This window comes from Herpailurus yagouaroundi, unplaced genomic scaffold, assembly GCF_014898765.1.
Source record: "Herpailurus yagouaroundi ecotype Mexico unplaced genomic scaffold, PumYag 28, whole genome shotgun sequence".
NCBI lineage: Eukaryota > Metazoa > Chordata > Mammalia > Carnivora > Felidae > Herpailurus > Herpailurus yagouaroundi.
Genome location: NW_024412376.1, coordinates 106,041,736 through 106,066,217, shown reverse-complemented (window position 1 = coordinate 106,066,217; position 24,482 = coordinate 106,041,736). Strand labels below are relative to the sequence as shown.

Here is a 24,482-nt window from a genome sequence, read left to right as displayed (position 1 = left end):
CTCAGGAAGGGTTTAAGTGGGTACTTGCAGGTACTGTTGGTGGAACTATAAAATGCTACAAGCTCTTGAAAATCAGTTTGCCAATAACAAAAGATAAAGGTTGTAACTTTTAACACTATAATTCTCTTCCTATAAATCTAATATTCACATCAAGATTTATAGAGAGTCTTCATCAGTATTATTTTATAGTGTGAAAATGTTCAAATCAATCTATATGTGCCATGAAAAATATTTATCTCTGCATGGAACAAGACTGGCAGGAGATGCAACAAACTGTTAATGTTATCTCTGAGGAATTAGAGAATGGGTTATTTTAACTGTCCTTATAGTTTCCATAGTTTTCTAAAGTTTTAGGGTTATTAGCGTGTATTACTTTATCACCAGAAAAATGTATTGTTAAAAAAGTGGCTTGAGGGGCGCCTGGGTGGCGCAGTCGGTTAAGCGTCCGACTTCAGCCAGGTCACGATCTCGCGGTCCGGGAGTTCGAGCCCCGCGTCAGGCTCTGGGCTGATGGCTCAGAGCCTGGAGCCTGTTTCCGATTCTGTGTCTCCCTCTCTCTCTCTCTGCCCCTCCCCTGTTCATGCTCTGTCTCTCTCTGTCCCAAAAATAAATAAACGTTGAAAAAAAAAATTAAAAAAAAAAAAAGTGGCTTGAGAATTTTAGAACACTGTCCAAAAGGCCTGGGAGCTTATGAGTACAACATTTAGCCAGTGCCCCCCTCCCCTCCCCTGCCCCAGATGAGAGCAAGAGCATTAGGATAGTGGTACCGGATACCAGCCTGAGGATGGAAATTTGTCTCCTCTTGCATCTGTGCCCATCCGTGAAGCTCTTCGTTTTTTGCTTCTCTTGCTAAGTGGAAAAACTTTCTCTCTCAAGGCCTACAGGGAAGGGGTCAGGTGGTATTTGGAAGAAACCAAAAATTCCAGGAGTCTTTTCCTTCTAGCTAAGTAAGACTGGAGTTTCGCCTCTCCCTAAACTAAATACATTCTCTCTGTTTTCTGTTTTCTGTTTTCAGACCCATCCCGAAATTGCTGTGTTCATTCACGCTTTAATTTCAAACAATGGTCGGACTACCTATATGTTCATAGCAGTGAATTGCAAACTTGATAGACATCGGGATCCCCCGAGAGCTTGTTAAAGTCGGATTGGGAGGTCCAACCGCTAGTGATCCTGATTCAGTAGGTCTGGGATGCAAACTGAGAATTTGCATTTCTAACAAGTTTGTGAGTCATGGTGTAGCTGCGGGTCTGAGGACTGTGGTAAATGAGAGCAGAAGGAAGGGAGATCACAGGATGTGGATGAAGAAAGGTACTAGGTGAATGGGCGCTTAAGGGATCTTATAAAGTGAAACTGGATAGGGGTGAAGTCAATGTGATGCATAATGATAAAGAGTTAAAAGCACAGACTCTGTACTGTACAGACCCAAGTTTGAACGCCCGCTCTGCCAGAGGGAGCTGTGTGATTTTTGGTAAGTTGCTTAACTTGATTTTCCTTAAGTGTAAGATGAGGATAATAATAGTTGTGGCTTCAGAGGGTGACTGAAAGAACTGAGATAACAGACAACAGCAGTTACCTCAGTATCTGATCCGAGACGGGTGCTCTATAAATGTTGGCTCTCACTTTTGCTTCCTTGGCTGTGTTATAGATGACCGCAATCTCTTGGAAATGCTTTTACTGGATGAGACATATAATAGATTTGGACACACTGGTTCTTGCTGCCATGTACACTGAGGGTCTGAGTTGTTGAGGACTTGACCCACGTGTACATGCTACCAGTGTAATTGTCCCGAGAAGCGGTGTGCCGCTCTTCGTTTCAGTCTGGGTCTTGGTTTTCTTATTTGTAAATTTAAGGGAGCTGAGCTAGGGAATTTCTTAGATGTCTTCCAGCTCTGAAATACAGGTTTCTCATTGCCAGACCAACTCTATGAAATTGGACTTTCTTCACTTAGACACAAGGTGGCAGCGGAAGACAAGACTCTTGGCTGCCATTTGCCGGTAGGATAAACTAATGTTCCCTAACCTACTGGGTGTAATAAGAATGCAAATGACTTAAAATGAGAACCCACTCTTAGGGGTTTCTATGGGGCTAACGTTTAAAGTCCCTAGAATGATGCTTGTATCACTATCGTCAGAATTTTCCTGTTCTTCCAATACATATACACAGAAGGTATGGAGCCATTACTCAGTACCTGCCATACACACACACACACACACACACACACACACACACACACACTCACAACCCTTCCCAAGGCCCTTTTCATCATGGCTACTGCTTTTCAGAAAAATACCTGCCAAGTTTTCACCTGTGATAAGCTGGGGGCTACATGGCAGGGTGGCAGCTGTGTGCTTTGCGAGGTAAAAACAATAATTTCTTTCTTCCAAATCTATGAGGACTTTTTTTTTCCTCCAAAACATAGTGGGCTGGTAGTGCTTACCCGGGGAAATAAATTTCAAATAAAACACCCTTGTGTTGTGGTTGAATTTATATGTGTCCCGGTTCCAGTCTGTGGTAGGAGAGGCAAAGCTGTTTGGGACATTGTGATCCTTGGTTGCCTGTGACCCCCGGCCAGGTGGGCTGGGAGGGGGTGGGGAAAAGGCAGGAGACTGACCATGAAGTGAGATGGGCAAACATGTTGCAAAATCGAGGAGCTAGAGAGGGTGCTTCTGAGGACTCCTAGGGGCAGAGGCCAGGGTCCCGGTTTGGGTGCAGGCCAGGTGACCTTTAGGAAAGGAATTTCAACCTGAGGCCTAAGGGAGTGGGCATGAGGTCCAAAATACATGACCTTTCTCCAAGGACTGAGTGCTTCAAGACAGAAGTCAGCCTAAGAGTGCAGATGGAAGTAGAATGGAAAGGCTAAAAAGACAGGGCCAAGGGTCAGGTTAAAGACTAGAAGGAAACTGATACATAATATTGGGAAGAAGGCATTTAATGGTTTAAATGCATGCCATATGACTTGAGCAATTTGAAACTGTGTTTATAACCCCCCACCCTCCCAATAGCATTCAGCTCGGTCCTGAGATTTGCTCCCATGATGGTAAAGAATGATTGGCTGCCATCTTGAACAGATTTTTGGGATGCTCTAGATCTCTGTAGGGAGGACATGTCCAGAGAAAGGAAAGCAGGGCCATGTTACTGTCAGTTTATGAACCGAGTCTTGATTTGCAGAGAAAATTCTCTTCCTTCTTTCTTCTTTTTTTCCCTGCTGAGTGGTAAGAACAGAATAATCAAGGAGAACAGCAGCAGGAAGCTGGCAGATTTGGAATACTGACCATTTCCTCGAAATTACTTTGCTTTCCACCTTCATGTGCCTGCTTTAGATGCTATAGCCTTTGCAGGGTATATGGGGCTCAAGGCACAAAGAGGGAAAATGCTTAATCTTTGAATCTGGTGGCCTTTTTGGGAACCACTACCCAAATTACCTCCAAAATGAGTGGGGTTGGGGTGGGTAAAGAGGACTTAACATGGCTCTAGGGAGCTTGGGGTGACAGGAAGAATGCAACAAACTTGAATCACACATTTATCTTACAGGTTGATGAGGGCGTTCCTAGGGAGGGAGAATTAGCAAAAAATCCAGTAAAGACCTATCATAGACCTGAATGATGACTAACTGAAGAGAGCTTTATGGAGGGGCTAAGGTGGAAAATGGTTAGTATTTTGCTAAAATGCAGGGAAAAAAGAATCACAACTGAGTCTTGGATTGTAACTGATTTCCTTGGCAATTTCATAAAAGTACCCAACTGTGGAGCACGCCCACTCTGCATGAACGAGTCCTATAAAATGCCTCACCGCTTTGCACAGTGCCACTCAGGCCAGCCTGGTGTTAAGTTTCCAGTCAGGGAGCTGGAGCAGGTGGTTGATTCTGTGTCAGAGACTGGTCCTGGATTTCCAGGTCCTTCAGAGGACACTCCATGGAGCTGTTGTACTGTTGGATCTTTCACGACTCCCTGACAGATGTTTGCGCATATGTTGTAGTCTCTGAAAGATAGAGAACTCCAGGTAAACACAAGAAAAAGCTGTTCAAGGGGGCACCTTGGTGGCTCAGTTGGTTAAGTGTCTGACTTAGGCTCAGGTCATGATTTCGTGGTTAATGAGTTGGAGCCCCCCATTGGGCTCTGTGCTGACAGCCTGGAGCCTGCTTCAGATTCCATCTCTCTCTCTGCCCCTCTCCCACTCGTGCTCTGTCTCTTACTCTCTCTCAAAAATAAATACACATTAAAAATTTTTTTAAAAACAAAAGAAAAAGAAAATGCTTTTCAAGCTGACTATGGGAGAAGGGAGAGCTGTTTGCTGATTCCAACTCTAAAGTTTGGGAAAAAACAATACTTCCGTCTCCTTGGTCACATTTACAGCTAGTTATTTCAAGGGTGAAAGGAGAACTGGGCAATTGCTGAAGGAAAGCCTTTAAAAGAAAATGACTTCATTGTCATTAGCAAACACTCACAGTGACAAATCTCTGTCCTCACTTGGGAGGCATTGAGAAAATGCTGAAGATAAGGGAGAAATTTAGAGGACTTGGGACTTTGCTTTTTCTTATCTAGGTCAGACATTTTTGATCCTTAAAAAGTGATATACTACTGCATATTCATTAGCTCATCATTATAATATTCTGCTGCTACAGTTTCTGGACTGGGGTAGAACCCATGAGTTTATTGAGGATGAATGACCTATAAAAACTAAATCAAAGGCTAATAGAAAGCAAGAGGCAACTTAATGGATTTTTTTTTTCAGTTTCTAAAAGCCTAAGTATTTAAGTGAAAAGTATGAAGTGTAGTAACATTTTGTAGGCACTTTGGAAAACAGTTTAGAAGTTCCTCGAAAAAGTTAAATGTAGAGTTACCATAGAAGCAGGAACTCCACTCTTAGGTATATACCCAAGAGAGGTAAAAACACACATCCACACAAATGTTCATTATTTGTGTGGATGTGTGTTTTTAGCACACATTATTGAATAATAATTGTGAATAATTATGAATAATAGCATTATTCATAGTATCCCCCAAATAAGGGAAACCTAGATATCCATTAACTGATAATCGATAAACTGAATGGAATATATCCATTCTGTGGGATATTATTCAGCCATAAAAAAGGAACAAAGCACCGATATATGCTACAACATAGAGGAACCTTGAAAACATTGTGCTAAGTGAAATTGTCACAAAGGCCACATGTTGTATGACTCCATTCATATGAAATGTACAGAATAGGTAAATCCATACAGATTGAAAGAAGATTAGTGGTTGCCAGGGCTGGGTGTGGGGGAGAATGAGAAGTAACTGCTAATGCATATGAAGCCCCTTTTTGGGGTGATGAAAATGTTCTGAAATTAGATGGTGGTGATGGTTGCATGACAACGTGAATATACTAAAAACCACTGAATTGTGTGATTAACAAAGGTGAATTTTATGACACGCGAATTTAATTTTATGGTATGTAAATTATATCATGATAAACTATGAAGCATGAAACTTTATTTGAAAAATATACTATTTGAGGGGCGCCTGGGTGGCTCAGTTGGTTAAGTGTCTGACTTGGTATCAGCTCAGGTCATGATCTCATGCTTAGTGAGATCAAGTCCCGAGTTGGGCTCTGCACTGATAGCACAGTGCCTGCTTGGGATTCTCTCTCTTCCTCTCTCTCTGTCCTTCCCCAGCCCATGCTCTTTGTCTCTCAAAATAAGTAAGTAAACTTAAAAAAAAAAAAGAGAAGTACTATTTGAAATATAACCCAATTATAATAAAAAATGAAGTATGGGGAAGGAGAAAAAAGCAATGGGGAAAAGTGGAAGAGAAAACATTTAAAAAACAAACAAAAATATTTAGCACAAGAAAGAAACTGAGACTAAAAGAGGAGAAAGGGAGACTGATTCCATGATTTTTGACATAATAGAAAATTTCTCTCATTGTTCTTTGGGGGTCATTTGAACTGTGGTCTTCAAATTGTTATTGCCTATTTATTATTGCCTTTTGCATTTCCAATTAACAAATTGACCATTGTTTCCAGTCTTCTAATTGACATCTGCCCTTAAATGGTTCAGTGGCTTTGTTTTTATTTCAGTGGAATTAATGAACTGAGGATGTGAAAGGTGTCTTGGTTTGCAGAATCAGTCACTAACTAGAGTTGGATATTACATTTAAAAACCATTCAAATTCAAGCTGAGGCTTGTCTGAATAAAGGTTCTCCATCACCAAATATAATTCCATTATTTATGGTCATACTGAGAAGTCCCACATTGAGAAGTCTTTCTTCTGACGTAGGATCGATGACTTATCACTCTTACCCAACTGGTACAACTTTATGAAGTCAATCTTGCACATGAATTGGTCTTGACCTATTCTCAAACAACAGATGGGCAGAAAGCTCAGCTTATTGACATAGGGCCTGGCATCGCTATGATTACATGTGAGTCACTTCTAATAATCAGAAATGATACTACATAATGACACAAATACAATGAGAGAGGTCGGGAAAGTCAGGTTAGTGGAAACTTATGGAAACGAACAGTAGACTAAGAGGAGATGGGGGTTCTGGTCCTTCTCTTCCTCTGGTCCACCACATAGTCTTCCCTCTCCTCCACCTTCTGTGGTCAATCAGTTACCGAGGCTGCTAATTTGACCTCGTCCTACTACTCAAACTTACTCTTTTTTCTCCATATTTCTTCACCTCTAGCTTGATCCATTGCAGTATTGTTGTTTCCTAGTCTCTAATCTTGTCCCCCCCCCTAAAATCCACCCTTCATATTATGAAAATATTTCTAAAGTTCAAATTATGCTATGTCTCTGCCCCATTAGTTTTCTGCGTTGAGAGCAGATGAAGCTCTAAGCAGAGGTGCTCATGGTGTGAAGGATGGGGTTCCCTTGCAAGGCCATCAGACCTTACCTTACTTGAGCCCCTCCCTGGGAACCCAGAGTAGTCCCTGCACTGAATGGCCTGAGTCAGCTGACACTCCACTAACAGCACTTTGGTCATGATTTATGAGAAAATGAATATGATTAAAAAAAAAAACAAACAGAAAAGAAACCCAAACCATCAGCTAATAGAAATAATGCATTAAATACCTTACAGAAATACAAAGTCCCAGTGCCAGTCCCTGGGAAAAGTCCAATCAATGGAGACTTCGGCCTCTAGTCTTGGTTCTCTAAGCTTCTGGTCCTGGGTCCCTTTCATGAAATATGCTGCTACCTCTAATTCCAGCTCCAGTCCACAAATACAGGGGAAATTTGTGAACAAAAGTATTATAGGGAGACCTGGGAACCTCCTCTGAGTGAGCCAATGCAGGGAGTTTTGTTTCCAGCCAAACTTTCATCATACCCAGAATTCATTGATGTGGTATTTATGTTCTCACTTGAGAAAGTCCTTTCCTACTTTGTGAGACTTCTGTTCATCTCATTATCATTAAAACTGTCTTCAAATACATTCCCTGGTGATATGACTTGGTGACTTTCTTATCCCCAATCTTACAAAGGGACTAGATACTTAGTGCTCAAAAGACCCTTTGAAGGGTAACAGTAAGGTTTCTGCTAAATCACAATTGCCTGGTCTGCTCTGTTGTAAAAGGAGTCTGAGCTTTGATAGGTGAACTATGCCTGCCATGGGTGCAGATGGAGAAGAGTCCATGTATTTGCCCATCCTGGATCACACCCTCATTGTCTAGGAACTGGTGAGTCACCCTCGTTTATTAGCAGTGGGCACTGAATGGGTGTAGGCAAATTACCTGGACTGTTAAAGACAGAATGTCCAGAGGTCCACTCCCTTCCCTTCCCCATTCCCAGCAGTAGAGATGCATGCATCCCAAGTACAAAATATTCCTAACCCTGCATGCCCAGCAGACTGGTCTCAGCTCTGCCGATCTAAACTCAGATTGTGTGGCCTCTCAGAATTCCTCTGTGACTAACTTGTCATTTTTTCAGATGCTGTGCTAGATAGAGAGATAAGATTTGGGATTCTTGTCCATGCAAATGAAATTTAAAGAATTTCTCTTAGTTGAGTTGCCGACTTACTAGAGAAATCTTAGGGTTTTTTCTTTTTCTTTTTGGAAATTAAGGCTTCAGTCAGTGACTGAAGTCATTTTGGAAATTTCTTAAACGTCATGGGATCTCTTCTGTTAATTCCCAGGCCAATGAGGACCTAAGTATGCTAGCAGAGAGAAGAAACGGCCAGGTGTTTGCAAAGTAGCACCCTGGGCCAGAACTCGTCACCCTGTGACCTCAGACTGCTCCTGGAGCCAAGGCCTCCTAGGTGCACACCTGTAAAAGGATGTGGGTTGAACAATCTACTAGCTGCCTCACTGCAGCATTGTGGCTACAACAGAACAATGGCAAATGTTAGGAATGGGACACAAAGCCTTTTTTTCTTCCAAAGCAAACGCTATGAATTATTTGTGGTAAACTTCCTTAATTCAGTTTTTTTTTTTAAATACAGAAGGTCGTATTTCAAAACAAGAGATGTATTTGTTGTAGGAAAATTTCTACTCAAATAATTCTTAGAAATTGCAAGATGGTTATTTTGATACTGTATGTATGTGTGTCTATGTGTGTTCCTAATGAAGAATGAGAGCTACACTTTTACTAATCATATCAAGTATCAAATTATCTCAACTTCTGATACATAGGGGGGAAAGAATCAATGAATCTGTTAGAGGTACTTTGAGAAGTCTCAAACCTCAAGAATCCTTTAGGTGCTGAGCGCCCTGAGGGCAGGGACTACATGTATTCATCTGTATAGTCTCTGACCCATACTCCCCTCTAGCACATACCAGGTGCTCAGTAAATGTTTGTTGTGGTTAAATGGGAGCCTTTATTTGGTAACTTTGAATTCTTTTTTTTTTTAAGTTTATTTATTTATTTTGAGAGAGAGAGAGAGCGCACAAGCAGGGGAGGGGCAGAGAGAGAGGATGAGAGAGAACCCCAAGCAGGCTCTGCACTGTCAGTACAGAGCCTAATGCGGGGCTCAATCTCATAAACTGTGAGACCATGACCTGAGCTGAAACCAAGAGTTGGATGCTTAACCAACTGAGCCATCCAGGCACCCCTATTTGGTAACTTTGAAAGACAGGCAAAAGTAGAGTGAATTCTCATTAAGGCATACAGTTTTCTTTCATTTTCTGTCTTCTCCTCCACGCCCCCTCCTTTTCCTCTCTTCTCTTCTCTTCCTTTTCTTTTCTTTGTATGTGTGTGTGTTACATGATCTGAATGATTTGAAAGGATTTAAATGGCTCTTCAGGTTTGGTAGTGCTCTATGGAGGCTGCTGGAAAATGAACATATTTCCAAACATGTAACATAACAAGTTTGGTGCCAGGCATCCAAGCTTATTTCTGTGTACTCTCTTATTTACCTGCAGAATATTAAGATTGGTACAGGTTAGGGAATCAAACCCTTAAGGGCTGTATTGAAGTTTCTTTTTATTGGAAATGACATACACCCAATTAAGCAAAAAGAAGCTATTTATTGGATCACCACAGGAAGGACAGGGGCATGCCAGACCCTAGAGACAAGTGGAACTGGGACATCGAGTGGAGCCAGGAACCCTTTCTCCATCCCTCAACATCGCCTCTCTCTGCTTGTTGTCTTCTTCAGCCCAGTAGGCTGAGATCTACTCCCTGCAAGTGCAGAAATCCCAGGGAAGGCTCCTGATTGGTCTTGCTTAGGTCACATGCCTGCCATGTGGCCACTGAGGCACTCTGGTTGGTACCCTGGAATCACAGACTGCAGCCAGGAAGGGGCAGTTCCTGCAAAGAAGGGGGTGCCTTTCCCAGAAGAGAGGAGGGCGTTGGATAAACAATCAAGCACATCTCCAGGGGCCAGGGAGAAGTCATAGAAACCATGGACTGAAAGAGTGATTGCTGACAAGAATCCCCAGTTTGCTCCTAAATGTTCAGAAGGGTGCATTTAACTTGAGTGACTTCAACTCTGTGCATTTGGATAAACAGGAAAAAGAAAAGAAATAGGCAAAATAGGAGAATCAACTTGGCTTGATGTTCTACTCACTGAGTGTGTCCTGAAGTGAGAAGGGGGGGGGTGTGTGGCGTGAATCTCCTTGGTCTCATTTATTCCCATCTTGCCATGGAACAATCTCTCTTCCCCCTGACTGAATGTACTGTCTAAACATATATGTTCTTCATAGAACTTGGCACTTAAATTCAAGCCAACCCCTTTATTTAGTGCTGAACCAGAAAAGCAGAGTTCATTTCCAACACTTTGTGGGGGCGGGCAGGGGACAACTAACTGTGCTCAGCTTACAAAGAGGCAGTTGCTAAGGTGGTGCGTTTCTTGATTTTTCAGGCCAATTTTGACTATGTGATTCTTACTATATACACTGACTGATTTTAGAAATTAAGGTGCTTCTTATGTTTCTGTATGTGATTCTGAGTGTATTATTGAGGTGATATGTCTTTACTACATCTTTCCTGTTTATGTGAGTATCAGGTAGAAATCAGGATGACTCATGAGTAGATTTGGGAGGTGTGAGTTGTGGTAGTGTTGCAATATAGGGGCTCTGATATGTATAGAGCTTCTTATATCTTAATCATTCTTCAACCTTCTGCTTGATGCTTTAATGGGTGTACTTGACCATAGACCCACAAGGCTAGGTTCTTTTGGATCATCTAATTCAGTCTTCCAGCTAATTCCTAAATCCCACAGGATCATCCAGGGTAGGATTGAATACCTCAGTAACCTAGGACACCCCTCATTTAGGGCAAGCCTCTAATCTTCAGGTAACTCTGACCATTAAAACGATATTGCCCATATAGTGAGCTCCGTTCTGAATTCCTGTAATTGATACCCTTTGATGTTAGATGTGCTCCCGGGTCACATGGAAATCATCTAATCCCTCTTCCTGTTGGCAGCATTTCAAGCCTTTGAGAAGATGAGTCATATCCCTCCAAGTCTTTTTTTTTTTAATTTTCCCTGCTTTATTTTCACCAGGTGTTCCTGATGATCATGGTGATGTTGATGACAATGCTAGTAATAATAGTCAACATTTATTGGTTATATATTATGGGCCAGGTGTCATTCTGAGCAACTCATATATATTAATTCATGCAAATCCCTTAACAACTTTATGAGGTAAGCACTACCCCCATTTTATAGATGAGGAAACTGAGGCAGAGAGAGGTTTGGTCATGTGCCCAAAGCTATACAGCTAGTAATAACAGAGCCTAACTTTGAACCCAGGTGGTTTGGCTCCCAAGACTTCCCTTTTAATACCATTGCTTGATGACACTCCTGTGTGTGATCCAGATTGCCCCATCTCTGTTAGAATGACGTCCAGAAGTGGATACAGTGCTACAAGCACGGTCTATGGACTGCATTTTTATACCTACTAAATTTCTGTTAGTGCCACCCACGTTTCCGTTAGTTGCATGCTGTACCTCATAAACACTGAAGCAAAGGGGAGCTCATCAACTTTTTTTTTTTTAACCAGTGTGGTTATGCCGGTGCCTCACACAATGTGGGAAGTTAGTCCAGACTAAGCCACTTAGAATAATTACCACAGCTTTTCCCCAATATTTGGGCAACCAAAACTAGGGACCATGTATTATAAAAGAGAATTCGCACTGTGTAAGAGAATCAACAAGTCCTGTTATAGCAATCAAAGTTCATTATTTCCATCTTTGGATATGAGGTAACTTGCTGAGGTAGCTGCTGTTAAAATCAAAAGAGTTAGCTAAATCATATGGTTCCATTAATATTTGGTTCTATAATAAAAGGCTTTTATTTTTTTTTTAATCATTCATGATCTTACCTCTAACATTCATTTTGATTAAAGTGAGTATCTTTGTTTTAAGTGATCAGAAGGCTGTATGTGTGTTGAAAGATAAACAGATAATTTTCGAAATTAACATTTTATAATTTGCTGTTACAAACATATTAGTGAACTCTGAAAACTGGCCTAAATTTCTGGGACCTAAATAAAATATCCTGGAAGAAAATAATGACAGTCAAGTCAGTAAGATGTAGTTTGTTTTATTTTTGAGTGTTACATCCAGCCATCCTGACAGCTATGTTCCAAAGCTCCCAGCTCCCAGCTGAATTCTCTATAAGCCAATACCACTCTGCTTGCACAAAAATTTCACATTTTAGTGCAGAACATTAACATGGTACAAGTGGGGATGGCATAGTCACTGTGGCCCAGTGACGTCCAGGGTTAACAGGAGGTGATGTAGATGATTAACGTGAAGTTGCACATGTTGTTAAATTTTCAAATTTTTTTACTTTCAGTACATACTACTCTACTTCATTTACTGATTTATTCTTTTACTCATTCATCCAGTGGACAATTACTGACTCGCAGGCCTATTGATAAATACTGGGAATACAATAAGACACAGTCCTTTACCTTAACCATGTGATCAAGCTTACCATTATCAATAATAAGTATTGGTAATCAAATCAAGTATCATACAGATAGCTGGAGCTACATTGGTGGTGAGCACCACATGACATATAACCTGTCAAATCACTGTGTTGTATGCCTGAAATAAACATTATGGGTCAGCTATACTCAAATGAAAAAATTAAGAAAAAACAAAACAATGAATGTCATAGTATGCTTCCTGATGTGATGTACTAAGACACAATGTCACCCTTGTCGTTCTTTGCCATAGTTGTTTAACCTGAATCTAATCATGAAGAAACAATCAGACAAATCTAAATTTGGGGCCAATCTATAAAACTGGCCTAGGCTCTTTAAGAATATCAATGTTGGGGCGCCTGGGTGGCGCAGTCGGTTAAGAGTCCGACTTCAGCCAGGTCACGATCTCGCGGTCCGTGAGTTCGAGCCCTGCGTCAGGCTCTGGGCTGATGGCTCAGAGCCTGGAGCCTGTTTCCGATTCTGTGTCTCCCTCTCTCTCTGCCCCTCGCCCGTTCATGCTCTGTCTCTCTCTGTCCCAAAAATAAATAAACGTTGGAAGAATATCAATGTTAAGAAAAGAAAAAAGAAAAAAAGACAAGGAACTGTTGCAGTATAAGGAGATTATAGAAACATGATAAATAAATAACTAAATTTTGATTGAATCCTGAACTTTTTTTTAAAGCTATTAAGTCATTGTTATGGCCATTGGGAAGTTCAAATATATATTACTTATATATTACGTGTTGCATGTAATCTATAGTATATTATTGTATTGAGGCTACATTTTTGGAGTATGCTGATAATCGTAATTATGAAAGAACGTCTTTACTCTTGGGAGATATATACTAAAGTATTAAGAGAGAAATGTTATGATCTTTAAAACTTTCAAATGATTCAGTAAAAAAAAAAGGTTTTATATCTATATTAATAGATATATTAATACCTATTTTATATTTATGTTACACACTGACTTTATATTTTATTTTATGTATGTATTTATTTATTTATTTCATGTTTATTTTTATTTTTGAGAGAGAGAGAGTCTGAAGCAGGCTCCAGGCTTTGAGCTGTCAGCACAGAGCCTGACATGGGGCTCGAACCCACAAACCATGAAGTCACGACCTGAGCTGAAGTCGGACACTTAACCGAGTCACCCAGGCACTCCATTAACTTTATGTTTTATAGTAATAGGTATATTAATATCTACAGTTGACCCTTGAACAACATAGGTTTGAATTGTGCAGGTCTATTTGCATAATTTTTTTGATAAATGCAGCACTGTAAATGTATTTTCTCTTTCTTATGATCTTAATAGCGTCTTCTTTTCTCTACCTTACTTTATTATAATAAGCATATAACACATATAACATAAAGAATATGTGTTAATAAATTATTTATGTCATTGGTAAGGTTTCCAGTCAACATTGGGCTATTAGTAAAGTTTTGGGGAGTCAAAAGTTATAAGTGGATTTTCAACTGCATCGGGTCAGTGCCCCTAACCCCCACGTTGTTCAAGGGTCAACTGCGTATTATTGTGTTTCTCTTTAAATAAGATAATTTTATTAGTTTTTGGGGGCTGCCATAAGAAATTACCACAAACTGGGGAGCTTAAAGCAACAGAAATTCATTTTCTCATTGTCTGAGAGGTCAGATGCCTGAAATCAGGGTGGGGACAGGGCCACGCTCACTCTGAAGCCTGTAGGTGAGGATCCTTCCTTGTCTCTTCCAGGTATCACTTCCATCTTTGCTTCTATCTTAACGTGATATTCTCTCTGTGTGTTTGTCCAAATTTCCCTCTTCTTATAAGGGCACCAATCACTGGATTAGGGCCCATTCTAATCTAGTATGACCACATCATGTCTTGATTATATCTGCAAGGACCCTATTTCCATATAAGGTTGTATTCAGAGGTACCGGGTAGACAGAATCCTGGGAGGACCCTATTCAACCCAGCATAGCACATAAAGATGGTATAGAGGGAGGGGAGAGGATGGAAGAGTGCACAATGTGACGAAATGTAAACACACGGTGAATTTGGGTGAAAGGTATGTGTTTATTGCACCATTCTTTCAAACTTTCTGAATGTCTGAAGTGTTTGAAAATAAAATAAAATTTGGGGAAAAAATAGGCTATACAAAAGAAGAAGAAGAAGAAGAAGGAGAAGCAGCAGCAGCAGCAGCAGCAGCAGCAGCTGCCCTTGCCCATAGGCTATCTCAAAGTTATGGAGGACACAGTTGAGGGACATGCATCATCATGATCTCAGTGCATGTGTGACAAAAACAGAGACAATGAAGCTAATTTGGCTTGGGCACATCAGGAAGGGTTTCCATGAGAAGTGACACCCAAACCAAACCAACAGTTTTGAAGAACAGTGTAGGGGTCAGCCGCAGGGGTGAGGGCACACTTGGGGAGCTGCCAGCAGCCCGGAATGGTTGGAGCGAAGGGTGCATGCTGGAAGATGGTGGGAGTGGAGCCTGCAGAGAGGCAGGAAGAATGTCAGTGAGGGTGCTGCATCGAGAAAAGCCTTTCACCAGGAAGACCAGGAGGAGCCAAGGCAGGGCTCTAAGCAAGGTATAACCTGAGCACATTTTTGTTTGGGGGCTAGGTATGTGGAGAAGCCTGGAGCCAAGCCAGGTGGGACAAACAGATAAGAAACAAGGGACATCACAGGAGGGGAGGATGTGGGTAAGGGGAGAACTGGGGGGGGGGAGCTAGAACCCAGAGGGCTTTGTTGCTGACCACATAGAGAGAGGAAGGGGGAGGCGTGGGTGCCTGGGTGGTTGGTGCTGTCCCTCCCTGCAGGGGATGAAGGAAGAAGAGAGGAAGGGCTGCAGACAGAGAGTGGTGGAGGGAGATCTAGGCTATGCTCACTTTGGACATGTGGAACTTGAAGGCCCAGGTAGAGGGCCTCCAGGGAGGTGACCTGAAGCCCAGGAAATGGACTTGGCAACTTGTACACATATTGGTGTTAGGTGAAGTCATGGATTCTGAGGAGATTTCCCAGTTATAGTGGGGAGACAATAAGAATGTAATGACAAATAGAAGGCCAGACACTCTGAGAAGCAGGGCAAACAAAGAAGGCCTGGCAAAGGAGACCAAGGAGAGGAGGACAGGGAGAGAGGTGGGAGGAAAGCCAGGAGCGTGGCATCAGTGAAGTCCATGAGAGGGTGTTTGTGAGGAGGGAGTGGGTGGCCACATCAGACAGCACACAGGGACCGAAGGCACTGAGACTCACACCAGTCCTTTCCATTTTGCAATTGGGAAGTCTCAGACAGCAGTTTCAATAAGGCAGAGGCCAGATGGCCAAGGACTGGGCATTTAATAAAAGGGAAGGAAGGATAGAGCCGATCAAGGTAGAATGTTCTTTCCAGAAACTTGGCTGAGAAGGGCAGAGAGATAGGCAATAGTTATCAGGAGGCAAAGGGTTAGGATCAGTGTTTGTTTTCACACGAGGAGAGAAACTGGGGCATGTGTACAGGCTGAGGAGAAGGAGCCAGCAGAGAGTTCAGGCTGAAGATAACAGAGAGCAGAGATCATTGACCACACAAGACCTGAGGAGCTGGGACCCAGAGCACAGCTGGGAAGAACCCCATTTTCACCGAGATGGTGAGGCAGGGGCTAGAGGAGAGGGAAGGCGTGGGCCTCAGACCTCTGTGGGGCCTCATGAGGGATAAGAGAGAGGTGGACAGAGACCAGGCTGGGCCAGAACTGTGGATATTGTGACTGGGGCGGACCAGAGAAAGGAGGCAAAAACAGAGTGACCCATGAGGGAATTTGGAAGCAAAATGGTAAGCAAAATAACACGTGAAAATGAAAAATCAGAATGACATGTAGAGTTAGAGGCAGAGACAGGGACCCAAATATTATCCCCTCAGGAGATCAGTATTCCTCCTTGTTTAACGAAACGTGACTTCTTCCCACCCCACCCCTTAGGTCCCCACAAGGGAGATGTTAGGGTTCAGCATCAGCTCCTACAAGTCTTGCTTCAGTGGCTTTGTGGCCAGGATTCCCAGAGAACAGGTTTCCATCAATACCACCGGTACAGGGAGATGGGTTTGTGGGCAACCCTGAGAGCTGTGTGTGTTTTTGGTTTTTGAAAGAGTAGACCGTTTTCTCTCCCGGGATTACATTAACTGTTAAATATCTAGGTGTTATGGTAACCAGCAGAGGGCCACCTGGTCCGGAATTTAGGAGATGTGTTGGCTCACAAGCAGAACAGTCCAAAGGTAGGCATGACTGGACACAAGGCTTACAGGATTTCCTCTAAAAGGAATTTCTTCCTCTATTTCTCACTTATGTTTCCCTGGCAACAGCACCATTCACAGCCCCCTATGTGGTTCCTAGACCTCCATCCTTCCAGATTTGAGTCCAGTCCAAAAGAGCAATCATTTCTATCCCAGCTCCAGCAAAGTCCAGTCTAGACTGGCTTAGGAGAACATGATGTATTCACCACTCAGGCCCAGGTCATATGTTTTCACTGGAACTATCTGGATGGAAAGTGACCAAGAGGGGGTTCCACTGAGGAAACATGGGCATAGTAAACAGGACACTGTTGGTCAATGGACACTGGATAGCCCAAACCACAGAATTCACAGCATCTGGCTTATGTCCAGAAATTCTTTGTAGGGTTAAAAAAATTTTTTTAAAAATAATAATTATAGAGGGGAGCCTGGGTGGCTCAGCAGATTAAGCATCTGGCTCTTGATTTTGGCTCAGGTCATGATCTCACGGTTCATGAGCTCAAGCACCATGTCAGACTCTGTGCTAACAGTTTGGAGCCTGCTTGGGATTTTCTCTCCCTCTCTCTCGGCCTCTCCCCTGCTCTCTCTCTCAAAATAAATAAACACTAAAAAAATAATTATAGATTTACAGGAAGTTGCAAAAAATAGTACAAAAGTGTTCTGGTGAATCTTTTACCCAATTTCCCTAAATGGTTTATTATATCTTACCTAATTATAGTACAGTAACAAGTCCAGGAATTTGATATTGGTACAACGCATGTGTATACTTTTATCACATATATAAATTCATGATATATATATGAAATTTAACCTGAATCTAATCATGAAGAAACAATCAGACAAATCTAAATTTGGGGACAATCTATAAAACTGGCCTAGGCTCTTTAAGAATATCACATATATTGTCTGAAAATGCCATTTATCACATATATAAATTCATGTAGTCACTAGTATAATTAAGATACAGGACCATTCTATCGCCACAAAGAGCCCCTTCATGTTACTCCTACATAGTCCCTAATCACTGGCAACCACTAATATGTTTTCCATTTCTAATTTTGTCACTTTGGTAATGTTATATAATATAAATGCTATTCCTTTTTATTGCTGAGTGGTATTCCATGGCATGGATATACCACAGGTTGTTTAACCACTCACCTACTGAGGGATGTTTTTGTTGTTTACAGTCATGGGCTATTACAAATAAAGCTACTGTCATCAGTTGTGTACTTATGCAGAACATAAGTTTTCATTTCTCTGGGATAAATGCCTAGGAGTGTAGTTGCTGGGTCATATGGTAAGTGTATGTTTAGTTTTTAAAGAAGCTACCAAACTACTTTCCAGAGTGGCTGTGGCATTTTACATTCTCACCATCAATGTATGAGAGATCAAATTTCTCCATATCTTTGCCAGCATTTGGCATTATTACTATATTTTTATTTTAGTTACTCTAACAGGTATTTAATGATATCTCAATGTGATCTTAATTTTCATTTCTGTAATGGTTAGTCCTGTTGAACACCTTTTCATGTTCATCATATATTCTTTTGGTTTAAATGTCTCTTCATGTCTTTTGCCCATTTTCCAATTGGATTGTTTAATGTAGAGGTTTTGAGAGTTTTTTTCAGTAGAGTTTTTCAAGGTTCTTTCATCTCACTCTTCCAAGCACAGAACCCACTGTAATTTAACTCTAACTACCAGGGTGTTGACTCTAAACCCATCCTTGCTTCAGCATGGGTGTAGGTATCCAATTATTATTATTTAGCAGGGGACATTTACCCACCTATATCACATTTGAAAATATTTTGCTTTATACTCTGCTCTTCCCTGGCCATGCCCTGAGCTTTACCCGTGTGCTGCCCACAGAGCAATCGGGACTTTAGCCTCGGATTTCCTCCTGACCTCGTTGCTGGCTTTGTGAGCTGAAACCAAGCCTTGGGAATTGTACCTCTCTCCACATGATCTGGATGCCAGATGGATGGATGAATGAATGAATGAATGAATGAATGAATGAATGAGTTAACGGTAGTAGGCTCCTATGCATGGCTATTCTATGCACCAGGCACTTTGGGATTTGTCTGTTATCCCAAAAGGCAAAGAGTAGATGGGAAAGGGAAGAAATTTAAATATCTAACATCCTAAAGACAGTGGCTCCCTTCAAATATCATCAGTTTGTAGCTACAGGAAGGAAAGAAAAGAATGTGGGAGAGAAGGCCTCCCGGAGGAAGTCTTGGGTACACGTATACCATGCAGGACAATCGCCTCCCTGACGCACTTGGAGTCTCTGGCAGGTTATTTTTAACTGCCACATTGTAAAGTCAATGTTTGCACTCTGATAAGTTCCTGTCCAGTGGCTTGTTCTAAACTCTGGCCTGGGAGGTAACCAAGAGAGACTAGGAGTGGTTTGTGAGAGAGAAACAGTGAGTGAAATATAATAATCCTGTAGCTGCCAGCCTCAAGAGCCACGACAGATCAAACAATCAACATGTATTGTGTCCCCTGCTTGCATCACCTGGTCATGAGTTGTCAGTGGAATTTGTGGAATGGATTGTTCTCTTGGAGTCACCCAATATCCCTGAACAATGGGAGCACACATTCTTGGTTTTATATAAGAGCTAAGAAGGAATGTTCCTCCCACCCAATCAGAAGCAGGGAGCTGTTGCTGATGTCCAACTGCCTGCCTATCTGCCTGTCTTCTCTCTCTCCTTCTCCTCATCCTCCTCAGGAAAGAAGAGAGAGGAAGGGAAAGAAAGCTAGACCCATTGTGCGGAGGTCACCAGGAGAATGATGCCACAGGTTGGACAGAAGATAAATGTGAAATACAGGAAACAAAGGATGCCCTGGGTTTTTCACTTGGTAGAAGGTGTTTTTACTTCTTTGTTGGCTTTTCGCATTGAATACTCTTATAGAAAAAAAAAGGCATTAAAGTATGAGGTTTCTTACTCATATATTGAGATTTAGAAGCTAAGAAAGCCCCTTCGTCCAATTGCAACATTTCAGGGCTTTTTGGTTGCATGTAACACAAAGCTCAACTCAAACTGGGTTAAACAGTAAGAGAGCAACTGACTCAGTACTGGAAAGTTCAGAAGCAGTGGTTTCAGGGTTGATTTGGTTTAGTACTTTGCCAGACATCTTTACCTTCTTCTGGTGTCAGTTTCAAACTAAGGCTGGCTCCATGTTTCAGGGTTCATCTCGAGAGAGAGGAGGCCTGCCCTTGGTGCTGGCTGATCATCCTCAACTAACACCCTGGCCAACACATGTCATGTGCTGACTGGCTGACGCTGGGCTTTCCTGAACCAGTCCGGCAGCCACACAGTGGCTCACCCTGATGCGACAGGAGGCACAGTCACCTAGTCTGCTTCAGAGTGAAGGAAGGGGGCAGTGAATACTGGGTGTCAAGTAATTTGTATACTGGGTGTAAGAAGTAATTTTATTTCCCTAAAATTGAATTAAATTAACTCATAAGCCCCAATTTCTTCTTGATAATAGAAAACTAAATCTTTCTAATTCAAAGTAAAATTCAATTACTTGTGATTTAAAATCCAGTCCTTTTCTTTTTTTTTTTTTTTCCCTCTTTTGAAAAGCACTGGTTAGTATTCAACGGCCCTTCCTCCATGACTTCAAACCACCGGGACACAACCCTCTGTCCCCACCCCCCGCTCAAAAAAAGCCACACCCTTAATCTTCTCTTCAGTTCTTGCTAAAGAATTTTACCTGTACAATGACAGTCTGCTTTGAGAGGTTTTCCTTCCCCAGAACTTCAAAGTAGTCCTAGAGGAAAGAGAAAAGGGTTTATAACACACCACGGCAGCTGCCAATTCCCTCATGGGTATGAGAAAAGATGCCTGCCAAGCTACTCCATCTAGGAACTAGTGAGTGCATGTTTCTGATGTGGGCACCACTGGGGGTGCTGCCTACCCTCGCCGGTGATTCAAGACCAGCAGACTCTCTCTCTGAAAACTCCAGCACATCAGGATAAGAACTATGTCAGGATGGGACTCTCTACAGGATCTGGACATTTAAGTAGAGGGCCACTGCGAGGTTCTCCTTGTGAGGAGGTCTCTCCTGAACTGGCTTTGGCTGTTGGTGTCTATCCTCACTGCCATTCACTGCTGATGACCATAGTACACCTCTGTTCTTTGGCTTCCAGTTACACATGGTGATAAGGGCATTGCCAAGCCACTGGCTTTCCTTCAGCCACTTTTGCCCAGTCTCACGCGGGAAGGGTGTGAGGGAAGCCATGGGAAAGCATCGGCTGCTCAGAGTGTTGCTCTGACACTCCAGGAAATATGGGCTTGGTGGTGGCAGATTTATCTCAGATGGTCTCTCTGGCTTAACTTGTCCTACTCTACTATAGCCCCTTGTGTTGGTGTAGGCTCTCTGTGAGAATCTTTCCTTGCAGGATTATTAATGGGGAGTGAAGGCACAAGTCTCCTGCTCTGAGATCCTCAAACTCTTCTGAGGGTTTCTATCACCCCTAACCCCAGGTTTGGACTTTCTGTTAATCACACTGACCAGTGACTTACTCTCTTTCTTGCTTTTCTTCTAGCTCAACAAATATATATATTTTTAATTACCTCTCTATCTAGCTTGGGGGGAGGGGGAAGGTTTACATAATTTTTATTCTTTTGAATATCTTTGTTAGGGCATAAATCACACTGCTTAGTAGCTTTGCTCTAGGTCTTAATGTTGACCGCACTCATGTGATTTGGTACTATCTTCTCAATGTTAGCAATACGATAGAACTTTCTCACGAATTGAATGGTATAGCATACCAAGGCTTTATTTCTTATTGATTTTGTTCCTAGAATCACATTTAAGAGCACAATTTTTGTAGTCACAGCCTTGGGTTTAAATCTCAGCTGGGTCACTTTCTTAACCTCGGCAAGATACATTAACCCTGTCCAAACTTGAGCCTTCCCTCAAGAGATGGAGGTGCTGTGATGGGAAAAGGATTAGAAATATCACCATAATCTGAACTTCTGCATCCGTTAATCATAACTGTATCTTCCTCATGGGATTGTTTAAAGATTTAAATACAGATCCCCGCCCCCCTGAAAAGTGTTCAGTACAGCACCTAGTGATTACCAAATGACAGTAGGCCCTGTGTGTAGAGTCCATGGCCAGCCATCCAGTTCAGCTAGCATTTGGAAAATGTCTAACAGATAATTACGTCCCACTCCATTGCACAAGGAGAATCCTGAAAGCCATGAGCAAAGCCATCAAACAAATAATTCCTTTCCAGGAATGTCAGCGATGGTGGTCATTGGAATAAACCCCAACTCTCTCTGTCCACTTGCTCCTCAAGTTTCCTTCTTTTACAATAAGTAGCTAGAAAGCACAAACACTTCAGTGTCTTGTTCCAGTGGGAATAAAATAATTTACTCAAACTTTAGAGCCACCTGTGGTTCATTTCCAATACACAGGAAGAATCAGGGCCGGGATTTTTTTTAAATGTGTCTTGATGAGCTATTGTTTTGTTTCATTTTACTTACGGATGCCTCATAATAGTTCACTTCACTGCTGTGCTCACCGTAGCTATGTATATATTAGGGTCAGAGAAGTGGTAAGACTATAAAAGGCAGTAGCATGCTTAAACTGGAATAAACACGTAAAAACCTATGGGAGGTTTTGTGATTTCCCAGAGAAACCCAATGGAGTCAGAAACTGTTGTACTCCTCGCTCTAAAGCCTGTTTCCAGGCTGTTCCCATTTGTCTTCAGGGAGCCAGCTGCTCCCCCAGCTCCACCGGTAGATGACTGGGGACAGAAGACAGAGGTGAAGAGTCTCTATCTCATCTTAGAGAACACTGTTGTGGAAAAGCCAAGAATGAGCTCGCTACTGGTGTAGAACGTTTAAATGCAACATACCCTGCAAAGGTTTTGTATTTAAAAAACAAAATGATAAGGGGCACCTGGGTGGTTCAGTTGGTTAAATGTCCAACTCTTGATCTCAGCCCACATCTTGAGCTCAGGGTCTTGAACTCAGGATTCAAGCCCCACGTTGGGCTGTAGGCTGGGCATGAAGCCTACTTAAAAAAAAAAAAAACAACAATTAAAAACATAATGATAAACATATAAAACCACCACCTTCTTTTATTGACCCAATCAACTGTTTGAATGTGAAAAATATTATCCAAATATTACATGCACTTAATTTTTTAAAAAAAGGAGTTGGCACTCAGCCTGGGAAGCTACCAACTAAATGGAAATCAAGGGAGTCTTACTTTAGCCAAGTTTTATTTTTGCAATGGTAGAACACACTCCTGTGTCTGGGGTAGTTTGTGTCTTAGAGCAGAAATGGGAATCTGGAGCCTGGGTTTCTAATGTCTGCTCTGCAACTATTTGGTTCTATGACTGTGAGCAGGACCAAGAAAGTCTTGCATCGTTCTCCGTTTGTAAAATTTTTATTTATGAAGTTCAAGCATTCAGGGATTGAAATTCAGAGACTCAGAGGCCCTGTAAAAGAAATTATGCATGGAACGACCTGGCTCAATGCGTGGTATATAATAGGTGCGCTCTAAGGTGGTGTTCCGATGTGTGTGTAGAGCACAGAGTTCTCCTGGGATTTCAGAGCTGCGTGGAGCTTTAGGGGCTATTACATATCTTTCATTTGTCCTTGCTTGTCTCTACTCTGAACCACTTGCATTGATTTTGTAGATTAAACTCTCATAAAACGATCATACCCCTACATTTCCAACCCTTTGGAGGTGGGTGTGACTCTCATTGGAGTCCCCAACTGCACGTATGTGCTTACCATAGTCATATCTTACCATGTGGCAGATAAATCAGCTGTTTAGTTGTCTGTTTTCCCTTGACCAAGGATTCCGTGATGTACAGGCTCTCTCACTTTTTGGAATCTATGGCCCGGGACCTGGCACAATGTCCGATGCAAAGCAGAAGCTCAGCAAGCGTTCATTGTCATTGTCACCTGAAACCTAAAGAAAGATGTAGACCAATCCAAGTGAATTTAGACTTAGCTGACACATAGTAAGTTAGCAGAAAAGTGGTATCCTCATGGAGCCTAGATGATGATGGGACACCAAAGGACAAGCACATGACACTGTCACCTAGCACCGCAGGGGTGGTCAGCTTCATTACCCTGCAGTTTCTCAGCATGGTCACAAAAGAGGTGCATTTTCTGATGGGTGCTCTGCCTCTTGTTCTGGGTCTTTTTGCCCTTGAAGTCAGTCTGGCCCCTCCCCCAAGAGGGCTAACCCTGCAGGCCACACTTCTCAATCTCCATAGTCAACAGGTTTCTAGCAGGGTTTGGCCAATGAGAGATGAATGATTGGAGGGATGAGGGGAGGAAGGCAGAGCCAGGCTATATCTCCTGTCTCTTGAGCTCAGACAGCTGATGATGGTTTTATCTTTTCTAATGCACTAGATCCTGCCGGCCATGGCTCCATCAGGCAGATTTCCGGCCTCTTGGAGATGGAGGCAGGGGTGCAGGTGGCTTCCCACTGTGGCTTGGGAGCTCATCCACTATCTATACAACCAATTCCCTCTGTTACATTCCCTGTGTTTAAAATACTTAGATTAATTTCTGTTTTCCTCGATCAACCCTGACTAATACTTGGATCAATCTAGCTTACCACAGCTAGCAAGAAATTAGTACAACTGTATGTATTGACCACTTATTTTAGGACATAAACTGTACTAGGCACTGAAGATACAAAATAAATAAGGTGTTGTCTTTGCTCTGGAGAAGCTTACTGTCTGATTGAGGAGACAGACATGTAAGCAGAGAACAAATTTACTAATTCGAATTTGAAACAAATTTAAATTTACTATGATGCAGTTGAAACAAATTTACTAATGAAGTTTACTAAGTTCACAGTGGTACATGTGCCTGGGGACAGAAATAACTAACTTGGGGAAGGG

The 24,482-nt window shown here is 42.1% G+C and overlaps 1 protein-coding gene and 1 non-coding gene across 3 annotated transcripts in view; one reads left to right on the top strand and one right to left on the bottom strand.

Moving 5' to 3' along the window:
* SHROOM3 (shroom family member 3) overlaps positions 1-24,482 on the top strand; it is a 329,233-nt gene that overhangs the window by 67,092 nt on the left and 237,659 nt on the right. The window lies entirely within an intron of this gene.
* On the bottom strand, positions 20,479-20,611 carry LOC121040472 (small nucleolar RNA SNORA3/SNORA45 family). Its single transcript, XR_005795316.1, has one exon. It is a non-coding gene; the product is annotated as a small nucleolar RNA SNORA3/SNORA45 family (small nucleolar RNA).